General features: G+C 42.6%; 1 long non-coding RNA gene across 1 annotated transcript; it reads left to right on the top strand.

The window, feature by feature from the left end:
- The first annotated feature begins 993 nt into the window (after nt 1-993).
- LOC124247057 (uncharacterized) lies at nt 994-25589 on the top strand. The gene is made up of 3 exons (XR_006890653.1): nt 994-1311; nt 21958-22148; nt 24468-25589. It is a non-coding gene; the product is annotated as an uncharacterized LOC124247057 (long non-coding RNA).

Below are 25589 nucleotides of genomic sequence, written 5' to 3'. Positions count from 1 at the left end.
ATTCCTTAAAGCAGTGAACTCTATTCTTCCAAAATGCCTTAAACCACATTAACATCTCTCTCAAACCTCCCTTAATTTTTGCTAGACTCGCCTTAAAGTATTCATCGAACTCAAATGCTTTAGTCCAGGCTTTAACTTAAACGGGCTGGAGGATCAAAAGCGCTAAGGCTAATACCTAGAGCTTTCCTAACTGTTCCAGACACCTCACTAAGTGCCCCCGGAACAATCCTTCCAAAACTTAAGCATGGCACATAAGAGCGGTGGGGGAAAACCCCGACAAGACGCGGAAGGAAAAAAATCCCCGTTGAAACGGAGGCGGGGCGGGACACCTTCTCCACGCTGGGACTCGGCATTCGTAGGTCTCCAGAAGCCACACCAGCCTACCTCTTCTCCGCCTTCCCCCTCTGAGGCAGACACGATGGAATCTCCATCGGTTAAAGGCCCGTTGGTCTCTGACCGCGCGCGCGCCAACCGCCCCCGACACGTCAACAAGGCCCACTCTTCCGGAAAGGCCGGGCCGCGGCGCCGCGTCACCGCGCCTTCCCCTCCCCCCACCCCCTCTCAGAGGCCCACCGAGCGCCAGGAATCCGCCAGCTTCCTCACACGCTCAGGCCCCCTCCACCCCTCCCAGGCCCGGGCGGCTACAAGCCAATACCTGGTGACGGACACGAAGAAACTACTAATCCAAACCACGCCAAGTCACCTCAGCAAGAATACACCAGAAGACCACAACGCCAGTCGCCTCTGAACGCTCCGCTTCGGCGGAGCTGAAATTTATGCAACGTCTGTTGCGTCACTCATCACTTCCTACGTATCCGCAGTGTTCCTACGCCGCTAAAAGTAGTTCGCTCGGCCCCAGCTCCAGCGACGCACTTAGACCGTTCCGTTGAGCCCCAAATTTCTCAGATTCGGAAACAAGGATCCTAACAAATCAGCTCCCCTCTCTTCCAGGCGATCCTTCTCCTTTTTTAGAAAAAGGTAGGAAGATTTATCAGGCGGATGAATTCGAGTTACGAGGACCTTCCTCGAAAGCTCTGGAAACTTCCTTGCGGCGCCGGCGCTGATTGGTGAGGCGTGGGAAGGCGAGGCCGGCGCTGATTGGTGGGGGACGCGGCGGCTCTGTTGTTGCTGGGCTCCCGGCTGGGTGGTTTAGCGCCGACGTTGCTAAGTAACTGATTGCGCGTGCGCGGCAGAAGGGCGCCTTCGGGGAAGAAGAGGCGCTTCCGGCCGGGGGTGGGGGAGGGGGAACCTTCGCTCCCGCCTGCAAAGACCCAGCCCCCACCTCTCGTTTTCAGGCCTGAGGCAAAGAAGGTGGGGACTCCGCGGCGGCTTTCCCGGGAAGGGTTCCCAGTCCGGGTTGGATGTGCTCGGGAGCGGGGCGGTGCGGCCTGCAGCTCTTCCTCTTGGCTTCTGCTGTGAAGCATAAGCCCCCGTCCCCGGGATCTTTAAAAACGCGCGCCCCTCACACACTGGCTGGTTTTTAGTTTTGCTCTCGGTTAGAGCAGCGTTGTGGAGCTTTAATCACGCTTCTTTACAGTTAGAATGCTTTTGTCCTACTTGATGCTCATAGGGCTCCGAGGAGAGTCGGTAAATTTAGACTCTCCTGGGGACTCCCTGCTGCCCCCTGTCGCGGAGGCGCAGCGCGGCGCCTCTCCGGCCCCACCGGGCTCGGTGCCCGGCCTTAGATCTGGCTCCGGGAAAGACTGCAAATCCCTTCGCCTCCTTGTTGTTTCTCCAGACTGTGGTAGGGGAAGAGAGAAATGTGGATTAGGGAGCTGAAAAGCCTCTTCGAGAGACGGGGAGTTCATGTACTAGAGAGGAACCTATTTTTCTCCCATTGGTGTGTTTGTTGTGCAAGCGACGTTGATGTGTTTGTGTGCTAGCTAGGACCACACAACTGGTTTCCAACACCCCGGGTGTGGCCACTCGTCCTGCAGGGAGATAACCCAAGGAACGTGAGTAAGGCAGGGTTGTTTGGATCTCGGTGCCTCTCGGCCCTGGTTCTGAGTCATGGAGGTGAGGGTGTAAATAAACATGCAAGTAACGTTTGTCACGTCATACCTTCCTACGTAAGAAGTCGGCTAAAGATCTGCACAGCTTAGCTAGATATCACTTAGAGAAGGTCGTTAGTCATTGAGTTACAACATTTCTAAGCATAACATGAAACTGTGTCGATTAATGTACAATATAGACGGTATATGATGAGTTCACACGTAGACAGCTTTAAGTTCAGCTTACTAAAACTTGGTAAGATCTGCTTAATCAGGAGATAGAAATTAACAGTTTCTTTAAGATAATTTTGGACTTGGAGGTAGTTGGTAAAATGTTCATTTTACAAAGGATAAATTTTCACTTTTGTTAACATAGCAGCTAATCTGAGCTTGTTTCACCAAACAGCTCCTGTGAGTCATACGTGTTGATTGGTAGAATGATCTGGAATGGAGATCTCATGATCGATATGATGACTTCGCTAGGAGTTCTAGCAGTTCCTGGAACTAAGTTAGTCATACAACTTCCTGGTTTAATGTTTTCCCAAAAGTAGGTCATTTGGTAACCTCAACAAAGCAAATGTTTTCAGAAGGAGAGCAAATGCTGTTCTTGTACAATAAACAAAATGAATTTTTTGTGGTCTGTTTATAAACGAAACTTTTAGTAATAACATTTCTGATAATTATAAAAGGTAATTTGTAAACAAAGAATAGAACACAAAAATCCCAAAGATCAGGAATTTGGTAATTTAGCACAATACTTGGCAATGTGCTCAATAAATGTGTATTCAGTGAAATGCAATTTTGCATTTTGTTCAACTAGAAAAACCCCCACAACTTTGTGACAGGCACTAAAATACGAAGCAGAAAGAGGCGGCACAGTGGTTAAGTGTGCACGTTCCACTGTGGCGGCCTGGGGTTCGCCGGTTTGGATCCCGGGTGTGGACATGGCACCGCTTGACAAACCATGCTGTGGTAGGTGTCCGACATATAAAGTAGAGGAAGATGGGCACGGATGTTAGCTCAGGGCCAGTTTTCCTCAGCAAAAAGAGGAGGATTGGTGGCTGATGTTAGCTCAGGAGCTAATCTTCCTCAAAAAAAAAAAAAGCAGCAAAAAGAGGGTACTTATTTAGTCTCTATAGGCAAATAGTTTTTGCCTGGGCAGTTCCTTTGAAAGAAACAAAGAGGAATTGATTCTGAGATTCGAAGTGATTTTACCTGGCTAGATGTCTTTTAATAAAAATCTGTAAGATAACTATGGTTTTCATAATTCGTAATTGTTTTCTTTTTTCTTTTTTTTTTTTGGAGGAAGATTAGCCCTGAGCTAACATCCATGCCCAGCTTCCTTTACTTTATATGTGGGACGCCTACCACAGCATGGCTTGATGAACGGTGCTTAGGTCTGCGCCCGAGATCTGAACAAGGGAACCCCAGGCCACCAAAGCCACGCAAGGGAACTTAACCCCTATGCTACCAGTCCAGCCCCCGTAACTGTTTTCTTGACATTATCAGCTGATGTTTAAAATATGGAGTTAGTCTGTGGTTTGTGATCCTCATTTGGCTGTTTATCTCAGCAGAATTAGGAGACTAACTTCTAATTTATTACCAGTGAGTTAGAAACTTTGATGTTGAATGCCCAAATGAACACAGAGCAAGATTCTGCCTTGTCGGGCCCCCCCTTGGCCGGGTGGTTAAGTTCGAGCGCCCTGCTGAGGTGGCCCAGTGTTTTGCAAGTCCGAATCCTGGGCACGGACATAGCACCACTCATCGAGCCATGCTGAGGCGGCATCCCACATGCCACAACTAGATGGACCATAACTAAGAATATACAACTAGGTACTGGGGGGCTTTGGGGAGAAAAAGGAAAAAAATTAAATCTTAAAAAAAATTCTGCCTTCATATTGGACCTCCAAATTACAGAAATCTGTCCATTTAAAAATAGCTACTTAAAATATTTTTATTATAAAATATTACATACATATATCAAAGTTGGAGATAGTATAACAAACACCATATAACCACCACACAACTTTATTAAATCTTAACATTTTGATATTTTACTGCAGCTTTTAAAATTATTTTATTGTAGCAAAAAATACCTAATATAAAATTTAGCATCTTACCACTTTTCAGTTCGGTAGTGTTACCTGTATTCACATTGTTGTGTAACAGATCACTAGAGCTTTTCCATCTTGCCAAACTGAAACTCTGTACCCATTGAAGAACCACTCCCCATTTCTCCCTCCCCCCAGCCCCTGGTAACCACCATTCTACTTTCTGTTTCTATGATTTTGACCACTTTAGATACCTTCTATATGAGGAATCATACATATTTGTCTTTTTGTGACTGGCTTATTTCACTTAGCGTAATGTCTTCAAGGTTTATCTATGCGTGTCACAAAATTTCCTTCTTTTTAAGGCTGACTAATATTACATTGTGTATATACCACATTTCGTGTTATCCATTTATCTGTCTATGGATATTTGGGTTGCTTCCATCTCCTAGCTATTGTGAATAATTCTGCTATGAACATGGTGTACAAATATCTGCCTGAGGCCTACTTTCAAATCTTTTGGGTATATACCCAGAAGTTGAATTGCTGGATCACATGGTAATTCTATTTTTGATTTTTTGAGGAGCCACCATACTGTTTTCCATAGCACCTACACTATTTTATAGCACCTATCAACAATAAAAGCATTCATATATATCCTTGTATACATGTGTGAGGAAATATGCCTAGGAATATGCCTAGGAATAGAATATTGTGAGATGCATCTTAAACTTTACTAAACTTTGCCAAATTGCTCTCCAAGTGATTGCGCTAACTTACACTCCCGTGAGCAATGTAGGAGAGTTCCCACAGTCCTGTATCCTCAGCTACACTTAATACTGTTGGACTTTGAAAATTTTGCCAATCTGATGGGACGATTTGTTATAGAAAACAAGATTTCAAAGTCTCCTTTCGTTTATAAATATGAGCCAATTTGTTTTCAGATGGGATTTGACTATAGGAAGGGAGACATATTGAGGCAGATCTGACAATTTGGCAGATTTGGCCATGAGGGGTCCATTGGTGTGAGGCTCTGAGGAGCCTCTTGAGAAGAGGCGGTGAAATATGACTTGTAATTGGTAATGGAGGGGTGTGAGGGTATGAATGAATGTTGGGTTAGCTCCTACAAACAACTTGCCTTTACAATTTTTGGTAATTTGTTTTTAATTTAAAAATTTGGTAATTATGTCAACTTTATCGAAAATTCTTTTAGGAACCTTAAGCAATGTGCTGCAGCAAAAAGAGCATGAGATTTGGAATCAAGTACAACTGTATCAGATTCCCAACTTGGTTTTACACCAACCCTATGACTGTATATATTTTACTTGACATTTTTAACCTTTAGTTTTCCTATCTGTAAAGAAAAATTGTGGACCAGGTGTCATCCTACCTTGTCAAATTTGTTGAGTCTTTTTTTTTTCCTGCTTTATCTCCCCAAATCCCCTCTGGTACATAGTTGTATATCTTAGTTGCAGGTCCTTCTAGTTGTGGCATGTGGGACGCTGCCTCAATGTGGCCTGACGAGCGGTGCCATGTCCACGCCCAGGATCCGAACCAGCAAAACCCTGGACCGCCGCAGCAGAGCACGCGAACTTAACCGCTTGGCCACAGGGCCATCCCCATGTTGAGTCTTAAATCTAGGTAAATCACTTGGCCCTTAGTAGATGCTAAGCAAATGTCATTTGCTTCCCTTTCTCTTTGCCTTTTTACTTAGTTTCCTTTGCTTTTTACAGAGCTGCCTTTTGAAAAACTGGTATTTTCTTTTTTTCCAATACCTTTCTAGGGAGTTCTCAAATTTAGTCATATGTAATGTTATAATCCAATGTTACTGCCATAAAAAGAAAATTTAGTCAATGAACCAAGACACTGAGGCTTCCTGTATCAATTTCCCAACTTGTTAGAAAATTTTATTAGGTATCCAGAATGGACTAGGCATTAGTGACTATTATTTGTATGGATAAATAAATTAATTTTGTACCATTCCCTTAGACTTTAAGGAGTTATTCTTCATTTCTTTTTCTGATTACCATCAACTACTTCCCAGTTTGTTTTTTAGGGTCATAAACTTACTTTGAGATTTAAATGACATTTTAAACTTTTATTTATTGTGTTTAATATTTGCTGTCAAGGGAAATAACAGAATAGCTAGACAGTTTTAGCCATCTACTTTAGCTGTAGATGGTTTTACAAGTTTTTGTTGGCTGTGTCACATTTGAAAATAGATTAGATTTGTTATGGGAGCTGTCTTGAAAGCAGCCCTTTGCCCCTATTTTGCCGTTGTAGGGGTTGGTTAGTACATCTTCTGATATATAAAGGAATCTTATCTCACATTTGAAATGCAGCAAATACGCATATTAAGTCAGCCTTTATATTAATCAGTTCTCGTTGGTATACAACAGTAGATTGTTTAGTACAGCAGATTTATAATCCATTATCATAATTTTCTCCAAGCAAGTATTCTCGGGTACTGTATGCTCTTGAAATTTGAACCCTGAGCCAAGAGAAAGACACTAGGTCTGCTAATTCATTCATTCACTCAGCAGACATTTGTAGAGCAACTTTTGGATGTGGGAGGCATTGGGATTGCTGACTGGGACAGGACGTGCACCCCACCCAAGAGAGTTGTGGTCCTAGTGCCAATAAGGTGGTTATTGTGAGGACTGAGAGCTTTTACCTGAAAGAGTTGGTGGAGGATTCAATGAGTTAATTTGTATCAAGAGTTGAGAAGAAAGGCTGGCATTTAGGGAGTGCTTGATAAGTGTTAGGTACTATGTGTCGTCAATCTAGAAAGGCAAAAAGGGCTTAGTGGTTAAAGTACAAAGTACATTTTCTGGGTTGAAATCCTTACTCTACCATTTACTCATTGTGTAACTGTGGGTGAATTACTTAACTTCTCTGGGCTTCAGTTTCTTCATCTCTATGGTAGAGATAGTAACAATACCTAGATTGTAGAGTCTTTGAAGGTTAACTGAACCTGCCTCATAAGGTTGAATTTATAGAGGTAGAGTAGTTAGAGCAGTGCCTGGCACATGGGAAGCACTCAGTACGTGTTAGGTGTATAAAAAAGGAGAAGTACATGTAGACTTCTGCGGAGGCCCAGAGGAGGAAGGAGCAGTCTAGTGACTTGGAGGAGGGTGGGAGAGGAACCCAAAGGTTATGACGAAGGTATTATTTAGAAACCCAGTCATGAGGAGGAGTAGGATTGTCCAGGGAGGAGGGAGGAGGTGAACAATGAGAAGGCATGCTATGTTGAGGAAATGGCAGGTAGCTATGCATGTTTGGGATTTAGGATGGCTGCATATGGGCCTGTGGTTTGGGAGAAGCAGGCAGAGCTCAACTCTCCAGCAACCTCACTACCTCCAGGCATACTGGCCATTCCAGCCTTTCCCCACTTCTGGACCTTTCCACTTGATGTTTTCTTTGCCTAGAACTCTTGTCATGGCCACTTCTGTCTCATGTTTTAGGGAGTATATGTGTCACCTCCCCAGAAAGACAACCTCTGACATCCACCCCTGCTCCCAGACTCAATCATAGCACCTTGGTTATTTCTTTCATAACAATTTTATGTTTATCCAGTTCATAATTATATTGCTTATGTGGTTGTTTATCTCTTTGTCTCCCCTACTAGAATATAAATTCCATGAGGGTACAGGCCATGTCTCTCAGGTTTATTACCATACCTCATACTTAGCCAGCTAGCATAGAGCCTGGTACATCATCAGCAATTAATAAATATTTGTTGAAAGAATGAATGACTAATGAAGGACCTGCCTTGCTATGCTAAGGACTTTAGATTCTTCCTGTGGATGATCTGCATGGGAAGGACATGATCATATTTGTGTTGTAGAATGATAACTTGGTGACATCATAGCAGGTGAATAGAAAAGAGATGAGATTAGAGACTAGCACTCCAGAGATGGTGGCAGTTGTTCAAGCAGGATATGATGAGCATCTGTAAGTAGACCAAGTCAACAAAACCCAGCATCCCTAAAGAAAGCAGGAGGAAAGAACCCATCGAATCCAATAAAAACAGAGCATTGTTTATTTGTACTTGGTCATTGTTTCAGAAAAGATCCAAGACTACTGACTTAAATGTGTATAACATAATAAAATAAAAGGAAGGTAAGATGGAGAGCTTAGAGTAAAGGGAAAAGAAAAGAGAAAATGAAGTTAGGAGTGAGATTAGGATATAAAATGCTGGCTTTGAAGTCTGTCTTTTTGCCAGAGATGGGCCACAGATTTAGTGTTTTGGTGGGATTCCCCCCCCACCCCCAGCCAGTGCAGAGGGAGACACAACCAATTATATAGTTAATAAGTCCATGTTATGAAAAAATAGTAGTATGGCCATACAATGGAATACTACTCAGCAATAGGAAGAAATGAACTATTGATACTCATGAATCTCAAAATAAGTGTGCTGAGTGAAAGAAGCCAGACAAAAGGTACAAACTGTGTGATTCCATTCCATATAAAATCCTAGAAAGTGCAAACTAATCTATTGAGAGAAAAAGCAGATCAGTGGTCACATGGGGATGGAGGCAGGAGAAGGAATGAGGTGGTATGGATTGCTAAAGACAGAAGAAACTTTGTGGGGCAAGGGAAATATTTATTATCTTGATTTTGGTGATGGTTTCATGGGTATAAGCATATATCCAAACTTACCAATTTATATCTTTAAATATGTGCAACTTATTCTGCATTATTTATACCTCAATGAAGCCATAAAAAAGTTAAATTAGACAAACATCTGGCAAAGTAATCCCTTAACCAGCTCAGGTAAATCCTTGAGGAGCATGAAGATATCTCAGGAAGTAAAAGTAAACTGACTTCAACAATAAAAATATTTTAAAGGATTTTTAAAAGATAAATAGGGGCCAGCCCTGTGGCCGAGTGGTTAAGTTCACGCTCTCCACTGCGGCAGCCCAGGGTTTCACCCGTTTGAATCCTGGGCATGGCCACGCTGAGGCGGTGTCCCAAGTGCCACAATTAGAAGGACCCACAACTAAAAATACTCAACTATGTACCGGGGGGCTTTGGGAGAAAAAGGAAAAAATAAAATCTTTTTAAAAAAAAATTTAGGTTAAAAAAAAAAAGAGGGCCTGGCCCAGTGACTCAGCGCTTAAGTGCGCATGTTCTGCTTGGGTGGTCTGGGTTCGCCAGTTTGCATCTGGGTGACATGGCACCACTTGGCAAGCCATGCTGTGGTAGGCGTCCCACGTATAAAGTAGAGGAAGATGGGCATGGGTGTTAGCTCAGGGCCAGTCTTCCTCAGCGAAAAGAGGAAGATTGACAGCAGTTAGCTCAGGGCTAATCTTCCTCAAAAAGAAAAAGATAAATATCAGAGTCTCCTTTTATAAAATATAGAGATCTATTTACCCAGTCTGAGACTTCTTAAATAATGTTAATGTACCAGACATTAATGTCACTCTAATGATCCCCTCTGTTTGAATTTATTTGACCTCAAACAGAAGCGAAAGAATAGATTCCTTAATTACTTTGGAATTAAGTGCTGCCCTCTGAATCCAAACAGATATATTGTCAGAGGATGTATCAGAAGACATTAATAGTAATGAACCTGCGATAACCAAGGGTCACCCTAAGCAATGAATGCCTCAAGCAGGACTCACGTCTTTTCCACGTTTTCCTAATCCTGTCACACATATAGGATATGCTCCCTTGCTATACTGTATTGAGAGAGAGATCCTCCCAGATGCAGATTTAATTATCCCTAAAGCAAGTTTTCCAGAGACTCTTATCTGTAGGGTATGTATAGCAGATTTAAAAAAAATAGCAGCAGTTGAGCCAGCCCTGATGGCCTGTGGTTAAAGTTCGGCATGCCGCTCTTCAGCAGCCTGGGTTTGGTTCCTGGGCACGGAACTGCACCACTCGTCTGTCACTAGCCATGCTGTGGCAGCAGCTCACGTAGAAGTAGAAAGACTTACAAGTAAAATATACAACTATGTATGGGGGCTTTGGGAAAAATAGAGAGAGAGAGAGGAAGATTTTCAACAGATGTTAGCTCAGAGCTAATCCTCCCCAAATTAGTTAATTAATTATAATAATCAGCAATCAATTTATGCAGTTCTGAAGCAGGAAAACTATGTGTGTGGTGTGTGTGTGTCTCTACCCTAGGGACAGAAAATACTAAAGAGAGGAATATGAGCACACAGAACTGGTTACCATAAGGTGAAAATGATTCTAATTGTGTTGATTGTTATGCCAGGTCCTATGCTTAGCATTGTATCCCTTAATCTTTCCAACAAAATAACTTCTCAAAGTAAATAATGCGATTATGCCCATTTTATAAATACTTGGAAAAAAATAGATAGGTGGCCTGCAGTCACACAGCTAAGAAATGGCAGAAGTGAGATTTCAACCCAGATTTGCCTGATTCCAAAGCCCAAATACTTAATCCCTCTGCCAGTTGTCTCCAGTGGCTCTTTATGGTTGCTAGAAACAGGCTGAAAATTTAGTGCTAAACTACCTAAGTGGCCAAAGCAAAGAGAGAAACATGATTAGACAATATCACACTGTCCCCAAGATATAGACGAATTGATTGTTCAAGAGAATAGAACTTTTTCTGAGAGAAATGTCTTGTGTAGGTTCTTACAAAGAGTATGCTCTGTGATAAATGGATAAAGCCCTCCGCTGCATCCCTCCAGTGGGGAGAATGAGGAATTTTACTACAATAAGCTGAGTGAGTTCCAAGGATCTAATGTAGAGCACGGTGACTATTGTTAACAATACTGTGTCGTATACTGGAAAGTTACTGTATTGTATACTGGAAAGTTGCAAAGAGAGTAGATCTTAAATCATCTTAATTTAATCATGATCATCACCTCGTACACCTTAAACTTTTGGGGTTGTACTGCCCTCAAGTCGATTCCAATTCCTAGTGAGCCTGTGTGCAGCAGCGTGGAACCCTGCCCGGTCTGTGCCATTCTCTCACCTTCTGGGGCTCTGTCAGACAATGCTCCGCTGCTATCCACAGGGCTTTCATGGCCAATTTTTGGGAAGTGGCTGGCCAGTTCCTTCTTCCTAGTCTGAGTTATTCTGGAAGCTCTGCTGAAACCTCACCATGGGTGAGACCCTCCTGGTATTTGAAATACCAGTGGGCATGGCTTTCAGCATCACGGCAACAAGCAGCGACCACACTATGACAACTGACAGTCAGACGAGTGGTGTAGTTTGCTGACCAGGGAATGAACCCAGGCCGTGGTGATGAGAGCACTGAATCTTAACCAGACCACCAGGGCTGGCTTACCTTAAACGTATACAGTGTTATTTGTCAATTAAATCTCAGCTGGAAAGAAAGAAATTTTACTGCAGCTATTTCCTGTGCTGGCCCTTGATATAGACTTGCACCCAGATGTTCTGTAAGGGTCCAACCCAGTTGGTGCAAATCTCAGGTGATATGGCTTGGAACAAGAGAAAAAAATATCTGGACAAATAGATGGGCCACATGCCCTCTGGTCAACCTACCAATAATAATGTGTCTCAAAAGCAGTCTTTGTTAAGGATGGGACAGCAAAGAATTGCTCCAGGAACAAATCCAAATGCTCTTAGATATTCAAGGTTGTCTTCAATTGCACCCCACGCAAATATCTCACCTAAGCAGTCATCTGTGTCCCCAGCACACAGCAGAATTGAACAACTTAGTGCCTGTCCTGAAGTAGCTCATTATCCAGTTAAAATGAAATACCATATGAGAAACCCTATAACAGGACAGCTTGTAAGAAACAATGGTGACATAAAGGATGTGCTCAGCCCCAGCTAGTAGGGATTGGGGAAGGTTTCCCTGGGCAGACCCTTGAGTTGGATTAACCAGGATGCCAAGGTAAGGGTCAGCCCTCCTAGCTCAGACACACAGCTCCAGTGCAGGCTGTGTATCTATTTAGATAGCAGTGGGCTTTGAGGTCTGGCTGTTTGTTGGGAGATCTCCCTCATCTCGTCGTTGTTGGATTCCCTAGCCATGTAGAAGATAGTTTTTCTGATGCCTCTTCTGCATTCAGGCCTGCCAGCCCCAAGCCAAGCACAGTGCAGTCTAGAGTGCGTATGTTCCATAGCTCGAGAATCCAGGAACTCAAATTACATCACTCATTGCTTGTCACTCCTCTGCTTCCTATTATACTTAGAATAAAATCCAGATTCCTTACCGTGGCCTACAGGCCCAGCATGGTCAATGTATGCCTCCCTCTCAACTTCAACCCCCTTCATGTCCCCTTCAGTCACTTAATCCTGCCATGTCAGCCTTCTTTCCGTCTCCCAAACATGCCCAGCTCATGCTGGTCTCAGGGCTTGTGCTATTCCTTCCGCTTGGACTACTCTTCCTTTTTTCTCATCATTCGAGTTTCAGTTCAGGAGTCCCCTCCTCAGAGAGGCCTCTGACCACCCAGTCATACTACACTGCAATATACTTTTATTGTCTTCAGAGCACTTATCAATACCTGAACTTATTCAGTTCATTCATTTCTTTTACTCACTGTACTTGGAAGCCCCATGAGGTCCGAGGCTCTGTCTTATTTATGGCTGCCCAGAGCAGTACCTGGCTCAGAGTTGGTGCTCAATGAGAATCTGCTGGCTGGCTGATGTACTGCCTCCCAGATCAGCCAACAACTGTTTCTTCAGCAAATGGGTCAATGTCTGGGCTCCAACAGAGGGCGCTGTGGCACAGGAGAAGGTGTGGTTCCCGACTGTGCCTGGATGAGGCCTCCAATACACAAATGTTCTCCCTCAGACACCAGAGGACATGATCAGGCACCAGTGACCCTTTTGGTGCAGAGAGTCAGTCCCTTACTCCAAGGAGACACATCTGACTCTGGCTTCAGCAGCTGTGGCCCTTATCTGGCTCATTGGGTGGCCATGTTCTGCTTCCAACCCCTTGGGTATATCTCAGAACAAAAAGAAAAATGAACAAATAAGATGGATGGATGTTTAGGGTGTGATTCAGGAAAGAAGGGTTTAAAGCACTCTGTCCACAGTACTGAAGACATGAAAAGCCTTGGTGACATCGAATGAATTAATGCAGGGTAGAGAAGCAGGAGTCTGTAAAGTCCAAGGAATGTAAAAAGGGAGTCACCTTGGGGGAAGAGTTGGGGTTCAGGCCCCAGAATGGCTCCAGAGAAACCCTAGGCACTAAGGGACAAGAAAGTATTCTCGGAGGAATAGGAAACCGTGGCCTGTTTCGAGTTTTTGTTTTTTGTTTTAATAACAAAACCAATGCTCACTATTAGACCTCTGTTGAAGTGAGGGATGAAAACAGAAACAGTTATGGCACAATAAACTGTACCTATCAGCCCCTCAACAAGCTAGAATAAGAAAAAAAAATTTATTAACTTGCCCAAATGAAGAAACATACCATATTTATGGATTGAAGTACTCAATGTTGTTAAGATGACACTTCTTCCAAACTGATCTATAGATTCAATGCAGTCACTAGCAAAATCCCAGCAGGCTTTTTAAAAATAAGATTTGACAAGTTGATCTTAAAATTTATCTGGAAACAGAAAGGACCTAGAATAGCCAAACCTATTCTTTGGGAAAAAATGAACAAAGTTGGAGTACGTACAGGATTTCAAACTTACTGTAAGGACGCAATAATCAAGACAGTATGGTGCTGGCATAAAGATAGACATATCGATCAATGTAACAGAATAGGGTCCAGAAATAGATCTTCCTATTTATTCACAACTGACTTTCACCAAAGCCACCAAGGGAATTCAATGGGGAAAGGATAGTCTTGAATGAATGGTGCTGGAGCAATTAGATATGTATATGCTAAATAAATAAAGAGAAAATAAACTTAGATATTTGCTTCACATGATACACAAAAATTAACTCAGGATGGATCATAGACCTAAATGTGATGAAAAATCATAAATCTTCTAAAAGAAAATAAAAATAAATAATTATGACTCTGGCTTAGGTAAAGACTCTTTTTTTTGAGGAAGGTTAGCCCTGAGCTAACTACTGCCATCCTCCTCTTTTTGCTGAAGAAGACTGGCCCTGAGCTAATATCCGTGCCCATCTTCCTCTACTTTATATGTGGGACGCCTACCACAGCATGGCCTTTTGCCAGGTGGTGCCATGTCCGCACCCAGATCCGAACCAGCGAACCCCATGCCACTGAGAAGTGGAACATGCGAACTTAACCGCTGTGCCACCGGGCCAGCCCCAAGACTTCTTAATTATGATACCACAGATGTAATCCATAAAAGAAAATATTGATAAATTGGAATTAATTAAAATCAAAATGCCCAAAACCTCATATAGAAATATGATGCATAACATTTTTGCAAATAGAACTCTAAAATCATTAGATACTTTAATACTGTTCTCCCTAGGAAATCTTCAGGGTTTGTGGTCAGTTTGGATGGAGTTTTTATTAAAATGGATAAGCACTAGTGAAATATTTCTATGACTTTAGATAGCTGTAGCTATATGTACCAACTTAGAGAGCTTGCCTGGGTTTTTTCAGAAGCCTCTTGATCATTTCTCTTGTCTTGGTTCTCTCATTCATTCAATAAATTTATTAAGTGCTTAGTATGTCCCAGGCACAGGTCAAGGCCCTGAGGTCATAATGCTAACAAGACAGTCAGAGTTCCTGGTTCACAGAGCTTGCTTTCTAGTGGGGAGCAGACAAAAGAACAAAACCTTCTTTAATATGTTAGGTAGTGATGAGTGCTATGGAGAAAAATAAAGCCAGGGTTACAGAGATGTGCTGCAGCTATTTTAGATTGCATGATGCCCTCTCTGAAACGGGGATTGAGCAAACACCTGCTTAAAGTTAAGGAACCTGTCAAGCAAATAAGGGGTATGGGGTGGGGGACAGATTCCTGCAAAAACACAGTGGAAGAATCCTTGCTTAGTTCAAGCAATGTGAAGGAAGGTGTGACTGGAGCACCGAGAGAGAGGAAGTAGTGAGAGGTGAGCTGAGGGGTGGGGGAAGTGCCGATTATGTGTGGATTGGTATAGGCCATGGTAAAGAGTTTGAATTTTATTCTAATTTTGATGGGAAGCCCCCTTGTCTGTCTTGTTTACTGTTGCAGCCCCAGGGCCATGAACAGTACCTAGCACATAGATATCATTTTTTTCCAAATTGATCTATACATTTAAAGCATCTTCAATCAAAACTGTAACAGGATTTTATGGGGGACTTGAATAGGAAATCTAAAATTTAAATGGAAGTTACAAAGGGCCAACAACAGTCAAGACATTCCTGAAGAATCAAGATAGCAAGCCTTTATTACATTATAAAATTGTAATAATTAAGACAATGTGGTTGGCTCAGGATTAATGAAACAGACTAGGGAGCTCAGAGAAAGAGCCATGCATGTATAAAAATCTAATATACAAAGAGTGGGGAAAGGAACAACTGTGGTGCTGGGACAATCAGAAAAAATGAAGAGAGATCCCTATTCTGCACCATACCCAAAACTAAATTCTGGGTGGATTCAGGTCTTAAATGTGAAAGGGAAAACTTTATATTTTTTAGAAGCAAACATAGGCAAATATCTTTATGACCAAGGGAAAGAGGTTTGGTAAATCTTTCATAAATTTAGCTACATTAAAATTAGGGACTTTTTTTCATCAATATACCCAATAAAGACAGCGAAAAGGCGGCCATAAACTTGGAGAAGATACTTGCAACACATAATTCACAAGGATCAGTATCTAGAATGGGGCTGTCCAACAAAGCATTCTGCAACAATGGAAATAGTCTATGTTTGCAATATCCGATAGCCACTAGCCACACATAGCTACTGAGCACTTGAAATATGGCTAGTGAGACTGAAAAACTGAATTTTAAATTGTATTTAATTTTAATTATAGTCACATAATACTAGTGGCTACCATATTGGATAGCAGAGATCTAGAATTGTTACCAGCACTTTGGGTTCTTATTGTTCCCTAGGATGGAAATCAAGAGAGACAACAGACAAGAGTAGAAAAATAAAAGTTGATTAGCTTGTGCACAGGAGAGGCTCAAGGGTGCAGGCGCGGAAAGGAAAGGGGCAGGTGACCAGCTCATTAGGGAGCGGGATTGTGGAGCTTTCATTAGGCAACGGCTGGGGAGGAGGGCCTTGTCATGGCATGTAGAGGTGGGGTTGTGCTTGCGTCTGCACTGTTGTTCAACATGCCACCACATGGCGTTGCATGTATCATTAGCATGCTAGCTGTCTACCCCGGGTGTGATTTTTAGTATGGTAATGAGGCTAGGGTCACCCTCAGTGGACTCCTGGGTTCTAGGGCGCATGTCTAAGCCCAGGAGAGTCCAGAGGCTGTGGAATGTGGATCTTGGTAGTCTCTATCTGATTGTCCTGGCTTGCGGATTGGTTAGGGGTCTTATATTGTTAGGCCAGGGGCCTTGCAGATGGCCCTCTCTCATTAGGCTGGTCTCAGAATACATAAAGAACATAAAAGAAGAAGTAGGATGGAATAAACATAAAAAATTGCTCAACCAGATTAGTAATCAGGAATATACAAATTAGAACCACAATGAGATACCATTTCACAACCTCCAGATGTGCAAAAAGTAAAGTCAGATAATATTGATATTGAACCTGCAGTGAGTTCGCTCACCCATTGCGCAGCAAGCCAATCTCTGACACCGGGTGTAGTGGAAGAAAGTAGGAATTTTATTATTGCACAGCACTGAGCAAGGAGAGAGGGCAGCTAACACTGAAATCCCAAACTCCCCAAAAAGCTGAAAGGAAGGTTTTTATTTGGGGTTCTAGGTAGGGGAGGGGGTGCATATGGCCTTGCTGGTCGGAGCTTTTCCACTATCCTGTGTTTGGCCTTGCAGAAAGGAGGGAGCCCGTGACCTTGCTGTTCAGCAGCTTTCCCACCAGCCTGTAGCTCCTTTGTGAGGAGGAAGAGGAGGAGATAATGAATCCAGATGCTTGTCCTTGGCTGTGTCTGTCTCCATGGAGGATAGTGGATTTTGGAGCCAGGAAGCCAGGGAGTAAGCAGGGAATATGTGTTTTGGTTTTAACCCCATATATGCTGGGTTTAATGTAGGGAAACTGATATCAGGGCTAGTATCAATATCAATTGTTGGATAAGATGTGGAGCAACAGGAACTCTTATCCACTGTGATGAGAATATAAATTTTTACAACCCCTTTGGAAAACAAAATCAAACATATGAATATCCTAGAGCCAGCAATCTCACTTCAATTATTATAGAGGAAAAATTGTCCTAGACCTGGCAAGTGGGGTAATGTAATTCGCAACCTCCTCTGGGAAGCCAGTAGCATTGCTAATAAAATATTTAAGCAATTTTATGATAGATTGTAATCAAATTAAGATCTCTCCTGAGAAACTAGATACCCAACTAAGTTGACTGTCAGCTGTCAGTCAAGAGTATAAAGATCTTTAATTAGACATTTCTTTTGTATACAGTCTAACAATGATTACTGTGATGTCATGATTTATGGAAAGAAATTGGTTGTAGTCTCCATTCCTATCACAGAGCTCCTAAAAGCCTTGGAATTTTTTAAGTGATCATAATGATAAAGATATCTTTTGTTATTCATAATAGGCTCCTTTCAACCACCACAGAGTTTATGTTAATAAGGTGACTTTTGGAAAGTCCCTAAATTTGGGGGCTGATTGCCATGGGAACCAAGCATATTATTAGAAGCTTGGAAATTTCAACCCTACTCCCCCACCTCCAGGGAGGGGAGAGGGGCTAGAGGTTGAATTAATCATCAATGGCCAGTGATTTCATCAATTATGCCTACGTAATGAAGCCTCCATAAAAATCCCTAAAGTACAGGGTTCAGAGAGCCTTTGGTTGGTGAACATGTGGAAGTGGGAGAGTGGTGTGCTGAGAGGGCATGGAAGCTCTGCGCCCCTTCCCACATACTTTGCCCTATGCATCTCTTTCATCTGGCTGTTCCTGAGTTATATCCTGTGTAATAAACTAGTAATCTAGTAGATAAACTGTTTTCCTGAGTTCTGTGAGCTGATCTAACAAATTAATCAAACCCTAGGAGTGGTTCGTGGGAACCTCCCATTTATGGCTATAGCCAGTTGGTCAGAAGCACAGGTGACAACTTGGACTTGCAGTTGGCATCTGAATTGCGTGTGTGTGGGGGGGAGGCACAGTCTTGTGGGACTGAACACTTAACCTGTGAGATCTGATGTTAACTCCAGGAAGATGGTAGCAGAATTGAGTTAAATTGACACCCAACTGGTGTCAGAGAATTGCTCAATATGGTATAGGGGATCAGAATTGGCCACCCCCAAATTTGTCTCTTTGGCTTATTTTTAAGAACAAAAGACTCTGAAAGAAATTTTGAGTCCCCCCCCCCAAACTGCCTAAAAAAAATTTAAGATAAAAGGCCTGTCCCCAGGACAGGCCATCACCAAAGATAACTCTGGGAGAGTCCTTGCTAAACCTTCTCTTATCAAAATTCTGTTTACTAAACATTTGCTTTTCCATATCCATGTAAATTGCCTCCTTCCCTCTTTGAAGCCCCAGACCACTACCCAAAACACTCTCCTTTGTCTTTAGCTGAATGATATTTAAGGTGGCAGCTTCAGCCATTCTGGTGAGTTACCCAGTTTTCCTGGGTGTCTCCCATGTATACATGCTATAAAGCTTTGTCTGATTTTCTCCTGTTCTGTCTCATGTCAATTTAATTCGTAGGCCAGCCAAAATGACCTAGAGTGGGTAGAGGAATTGTCTTCCTCCCCTACAATGGAAATCCCCCTCCTCCCCACATCTGGTGTCAGAAGTAAAAGTTGAGAATAGAGGAGAAACATGAAAGAATTTTTTCTTTAAATTACCTAGTCATTTTGATGCAGGGTCAGCAAGTCAAGGAGTCGAAAGAAAGATTTCTTGGACTCTCAAGTTCTGGTAGTAGTGCTCCATTATTCAGAGAATAGTGTGGGGGACAGGACCCATGGGCAGTGAAAGGCTGCAGGCATGGGGACAGGACCCGTGGACAGTGAAGAGCTGCAGTGTTGGGGGTTAGGGCTAAATTTATAAGGCATGGGTACGTGACTTATTTTTACTAGGCAAAGGGAAAATGATGTAAAATGTCATTAAATGGTATTAGTGCGGGTGGGGTCTGGTTATTGTGTGGTCGTATAACTTTAGATATGAATCCGGTTCTGTAGATCGGCATGTAGGCCAGGACGCCTTGGGCTTCTCTCCCTGGGGCAGCCTTGATCTGCATCAATTTTTCCTCCTTTAAGCATTTCTATTGTCGACTGAAGTAGAGTCTAGGTGATATTAGTGAACGAGTTTATTCAGTAATCAGCAAAAGGAGTTCAAAGCCTGTGAAAACAGTCCGACAGAGCGCTCTGATGGAACTGCTCTGAGGTGTGTGAGGTTAAGTGCAGATGATATCTCTTTCAAAAACAGTGTATGTGCAAGGAAGAGGACAAGAAAAAAACCTTACAACTACATTTAAAAAAGAGAGAGAGAGTACATCTGGGCTTTTCTCTAGGTGACACATTGAAGGTAACGTAAACAAGAATTCCTTGGTTGTGCATCAAACAAGTTCCGAGATGCTGACGTTCTCTGTGTTCTCTATGTGTGGAGGGGCAAGGACCAGGGTCCCTCATTATTCCTTCAGTCTCTGAGAAGTGCAGCTGGGAAACGGGAGAGCGAGGTGCCCTCTGTCTCTGCTGCTGTGGATCTGTCCAGCTGCCGTCCTCGGTCGTGAGGTGTGGGGCTGCAAGGACGCTTGACACAGGCTGAAGATGGCCTGCGCGGCTGCTCCACAGGACAGCGTGGATTCTATTGTACTGACTTAAAGCCTGTGCAGTTTGCTTGTTAGATTCGCCTGTGAGACCAGGGAGAGGGGTCTCAAAGATCTGTCCTCAATACCGAGAGAGAAATCTTTGATTTGGTCTGTCAGAGGCCTTTGTTCTTACAGCAAGACTACAATAAACCTTGGCACATGCTCGTGATTAAATTATCTGAAAAGATTTTTAAGAACTTTCTGTCCTAGAGAATCCCTTGCACATGTGCACCAGGAGATATGAACAGGAACTTTCTTTCTTTTTTTTTTTTTAAAGATTTTATTTTTTTCCCCAAAGCCTCCCGGTGCATAGTTGTATATTCTTAGTTGTGGGTCCTTCTAGTTGTGGCATGTGGGACACTGCCTCAGCGTGGGTGGATGAGTGGTGCCATGTCCGAGCCCAGGATTCGAACTGATGAAACACCGGGCCGCCTGCAGCAGAGTGCTCGAACTTAACCACTAGGCCACGGGACTGGCCCTGAACAGGAACTTTCATATCAGCATTGTTCATAATAGCAAAAACTAAATATATATATATCTGTCAACAGTGAAATGGAGGGCCAGCTGTGGCCTAGTGGTTAAGTTCAGCATGCTCTGCTTTGGCAGCCTGGGTTTGCAGGTTCAGATCCTGGGCACAGACCTTCACTACATGTAAGCCATGTTGTGGTGGTGACTCACATATAACATAGAGGAAGATTGGCACAGATGTTAGCTCAGGGCTAATCTTCCTCAAGCCAAAAAAAAAGAGGAAGATTGTCAATAGATGTTAGCATAGGGCCAGTCTTCCTCAGGGGAAAAAAAAACAGTGATATGAACATTGTGGAAGGTTCATACAATGCAATACTATTCAACAATGACTACACATCATCTCCAACTATACACATCAACATGGATGGATGAATCACAAAAGAATAGTCTCAAAAGAATTCAAACAGTATTATTTCATTTATATAGAGTTCAAAGGAGACAAGACTAAATAACATATTGTGTGTATAATAAATATATGACAAAGATTAGCACAAATGTCAGGATGGTGGTTACCTCTTGGGGGCGAGGGAGGGAGATGTCAGGGAACAGCAGAGAAATTGATAAAGCTCCATTCCTTAACCGAGGTGGACGTTCTTTTTATTATTATTTGAAGTCTATGTATACATTATGTTCATTAGTTAGTACAATAATAAAGAGTTAAAAAATTGCTCTTGCTGCTGTGCAGGAGTCGACTGGGAGGAGGGGAAGTGGAAGCAGAGAGCTCAGCTGGGAGGCATTTGCAGTAGCTCGGAGTCCAGTGAGTGCAGTGGATGTGGAAAGAAGTTTCGGGCAACCAAAGTCATTCCCTTTCCCTTTGGCACGAGCTCTACTACCTGCTAGCTGTGTGAGCGTGAGTGAGTTACTTATACTCACCCTCCATTTCCTCATCAGAAAAATGTGGACAATAATAGTGCCTGCGTTGTGAGGATTATCAGACAGGGTATGCAAAGTGCTATAGCAGTCACTTTGTACTTAATGAGCACTCAGGTGGTACTTAGTAAGCACTGGTATTTAGTCAGCACTCAGGGCCACCACACAGAGCTGCTCTGGAAGAAGGGATCTTTTTCTAACTCACTCAGAAGCATCAGTCATCTTGCCAAGTCCTGTTCCTGCTAGCTTGTGTCTGCCCAGAGGAGATTTCTTTTTTTTCCTTTCTTCCTTCCTTTTTCTTTTTTGGTGAGGAAGATTGACCCAGAGCTAATGTCTCTTTTTTGCTTGAGGAAGATTGTCCCTGAGCTAACATCTGCACCAGTCTTCCTCTATTCTGTATGTGGGACACCGCCACAGCATGGCTTGATGAGTGGTGTGTATGTCCACGCCCAGCATCCGAAACCACAAACCCCAGGCCACAGAGCAGAGCATGCGAACTTAACCACTATGCCACCGGGCCAGCCCCAGGCTTCTTTTTATAATCAGCACAAAAGTTAGGGGTGCCCCTGCAAATGCTCAGAACACAGAATTTATCCCTAGTATGTTAGTAGGAGAGACGTAGATATTGAGGTAAATAGTAGCAGAGAAAGAAATTAGGCCTGTCCCATGAGCTGAGAAATTTGGGTGCTCCTCCCATGGTTGAGAGAGGACAGCATGGCCAGCCCTCCCTAACCTCTGTCAAATGCCTTTCCCACTGCAGGTAGCTGGAGTTTCTGCAGGCCTTTCACGCCTGAGGGTACAAAACGGTGCCCTTAATGCCATTATCTCTGTGGCTGTTCCTACCTGGTCTATACGGCACAGGGACTCCTGCCCCCTCGTGGCTAGTGTGGATTCTGCACACTCCTAGGAGCTAAGTGACACAGAATTCTGTTGGGTGCGAAGCAGCATCAGGTACTATTAATCTCAAGCACAGACAAATCATATCTGAAAAGCACGTTTACATAGGAGGGCACTGTTATTTACTCTTTTATGCTTCTATATTTCTAACAATTCTGTCCCAAATCTTGGGAATTTATGCTTTAGAAAAGAGCAAATTGAACACACTATAATATTTTCAGATTCCTTTTTCTTAAAATCCTGTACAGATTTGTCAGGGGTTTTTTTTTGTTTCCCTTTAGAGTTGAGTGTTGCATCTGTTCTCCTTCTGTGAGCACACCACATACTATATCTCTTTCTCCACATCCTGAGTCACCAGAGACCTCATCATGTTGGTTCAAGCTAGAACCAAAATGCCCACTTAAAAATTTTTTTAAATTATGGTAAAATATACGTACCATAAAATGTACCATTTTAACCTTTTTTTTTTTTTTTTTGAGGAAGATTAGCCCTGAGCTAACATCTGCCGCCAATCCTGCTCTTTTTGCTGAGGAAGACTGGCCCTGAGCTAACATCCGTGCCCATCTTCCTCTACTTTACATGTGGGATGCCTGCCACAGCATGGCCTGTCAAGCGGTGCCATGTCTGTACCCGGGATCTGAACCAGTGAACCCCGGGCCGCTGAAGCGGAACATGTGCACTTAACTGCTGTGCCACCAGGCTGGCCACCATTTTAACCTTTTTTTTTTTTTAAAGATTTTATTTTTTTTTCCTTTTTCTCCCCAAAGCCCCCCGGTACATAGTTGTATATTCTTAGTTGTGGGTCCTTCTAGTTGTGGGTCCTTCTAGTTGTGGCATGTGGGATGCCGCCTCAGCATGGCCTGATGAGCGGTGCCATGTCCGAGCCCAGGATTCGAACAGGTGAAACCCTGGGCCGCCACAGCAGAGCGCATGAACTTAACCATTCAGCCATAGGGGCGGCCCCTTAACCCTTTTTTACATGTACAGTTCAGTGGAATTAAGTACATTCACATTGTTGTGTAACCATCACCACCACTATCCATCTCTAGAACTTTTTTCATCTTCCTCAACTGAAACTCAGCACCCATTAAATGATAACTCTCCATTTCTTAGCAGCCACCATTCTACTTTCTGTCTTTATGATTTTGATTTCTCTAGGTACAAAAATTCCCCCTTTTTTTCTTTTTTTGAGGAAGATTAGCCCTAAGCTAACATCTGCTGCCAATCCACCTCATTTTTGCTGAGGAAAACTGGCCCTGAGCTAACATCCATGACCATCCTCTTCCACTCTACATGTGGGACGCCTACCACAGCATGGCTTGCCAAGCAGTGCCTTATCCGCACCCGGCATCCGAACCCGCAAACCCTGGGCCTCTGAAGTGGAACGTGGGAACCTAATCGCTGCACCACTGGGCCGGCCCCCAAAATTCCCACTCTTGATTTTCACAGGCGGGCTTTTGTATCGTAAGCCTGCTGTCATATTATATATCCATGATGTGCAAATTATGAGGAGTTCTTCACTTTATATTTTTACTTTTGTTTTAAAATCTAGGAAGAATTTTTTTTTAAAGATTTTATTTTTCCTTTTTCTCCCCAAATCCCCCAGGTACATAGTTGTATATTTTTAGTTGTGGGTCCTTCTAGTTGTGGCATGTGGGAGGCCGGCTCAGCATGGCTCGATGAGCGGTGCCATGTCCACGCTCAGGACCCAAACCGGCAAAACCCTGGGCCGCCGATGTAGAGCGTGAGAACTTAACCACTTGGCCATGGGGCTGGCCCCTACGAAGAATTTTTTATTGTGGTATAATATACATAAAAATTTTCCATTTTAACCCTTTTTAAGTGTATAATTCAGTAACTTTAGTACATTCACAATGTTGTGCAACCATCCCCACTATGCATTTCCAGAACTTTTTCATCATCCCAGACAGAAACTTTATACCCATTAAACAATAAGTCCCCATCTTCCCCTCCCCTCTCCCCTGGTAACCTCTATTCTGTTTTCTGTCTCTATGAATTTGAATCCAGGAAGAATTTGATGTCACTTCTAGCAGGGAAAGTTGCTCATATTAGTTTGGCTACAGGAGTATATAGGTTTCCCATTGTCTACATATGACATTTTAGTTCAGAAAACAGCATATATTAAATAGAAGTTATAATTTATCAACTCTTAACAAAACCTACCCAAACTCATGGAAGTTACTAAAAGAGTACAATAGCCAGAGACGATAAAGATACTTTCCAATGAAGGGCCTAAGAAAGCAATAAGAGTCTATGATGAGTCTTTGAGTTCATTCTGCTTCTGTGGTTGTATTTTCTTTTTCATTTCTAATGTATAAATGTGTATTTTGTTTTCTCTTTTTTCTTTATCAGGCTTGAAACCTAGATCAGGTGTTTATCTTGTTGACACCCATACAGGAGTAATAAAAAGAAGATACACCCATATATATATACTGGCAAAATCCCTGAGGTCCATGGGTCAAGGGAGAAGCATACAAGTTTTCACACTGAAGGAAGGGGCTATTTGCCAAAAGGAAAGCAAATAAAACCAGCATTAGAATTCTCATTTGCTACACTGAAAACTAGAAGACAGTGGAACGATATCTACAAACTGAAGAGAGAAACTGCAGCTAACAGCCAAGAATCCTGTTCGCAGGCAGAATGTTAATTCATCTTTTGGGGCAAAAGAAAGACAATTTTAGACACTCAAGTGCTCAATACATTGCCTATGGATCCTAGCTGAGGAAAGTACTTAAATTTCTCCAATCAGCTGATAATTATATTAGAAAAGAGATCTCAATATTGGGCAGATGAAGAGTACAGTACCTCTTGTGAACAATTAATTCTGTAATACATATATCAACGGATAATTTATTCATTCAACAATTTGAGCGCCATGCTCAGCAGCAACTCTTGGAGCTGATAGTATGTTATAATATTAATGAGATAAGAAATACATGATGTAAATGTTTAGTAAGGAGTTGTCAAATGCAAGATACACTTTAGAGCAGCTGGGCAGGAAGAGCCAATGGGAAAATGAGGAAGTAAAATTACAATTTCTAAAATTTTCCTCTAGGTGAAGGGGTGGGGGTGTGAGTGGGTAAAATGTTTTGAGAAACATATTTCTTGATCAATTTTGAAATGTTACTAGAGGAATACAGATTTCATCATAACAGGTATGAAAATGGAAACACCAGCATCATGGAGACAAATGTTAGAACTGCCAAATTAACAGGAGGGCAAAAAAGGAATGAAGAGAAACTTTTCCAAGCCAATTCAAAGAAAAAGAATCAACAAGATAAGATATAAAATAAACAGAAATAAATGGATAGAATAAAGCACAAGATTCTAGTTCAATAATAATTGCATAAGAACTCAATTCTCCTATTTAAAAAAACAAAGACAACAGATTGAGTTTTTAAAAATCTACCTATTGGGGCCGGCCCCGTGGCCGAGTGGTTAAGTTCTCGCGCTCCACTGCAGTGGCCCAGGATC

This window comes from Equus quagga, chromosome 11 (genome assembly GCF_021613505.1).
Source record: "Equus quagga isolate Etosha38 chromosome 11, UCLA_HA_Equagga_1.0, whole genome shotgun sequence".
NCBI classification, from domain to species: Eukaryota; Metazoa; Chordata; class Mammalia; order Perissodactyla; family Equidae; genus Equus; species Equus quagga.
Note: the sequence above shows the minus strand (reverse complement) of the source record. Positions and strands in the feature narration are given on the sequence as shown.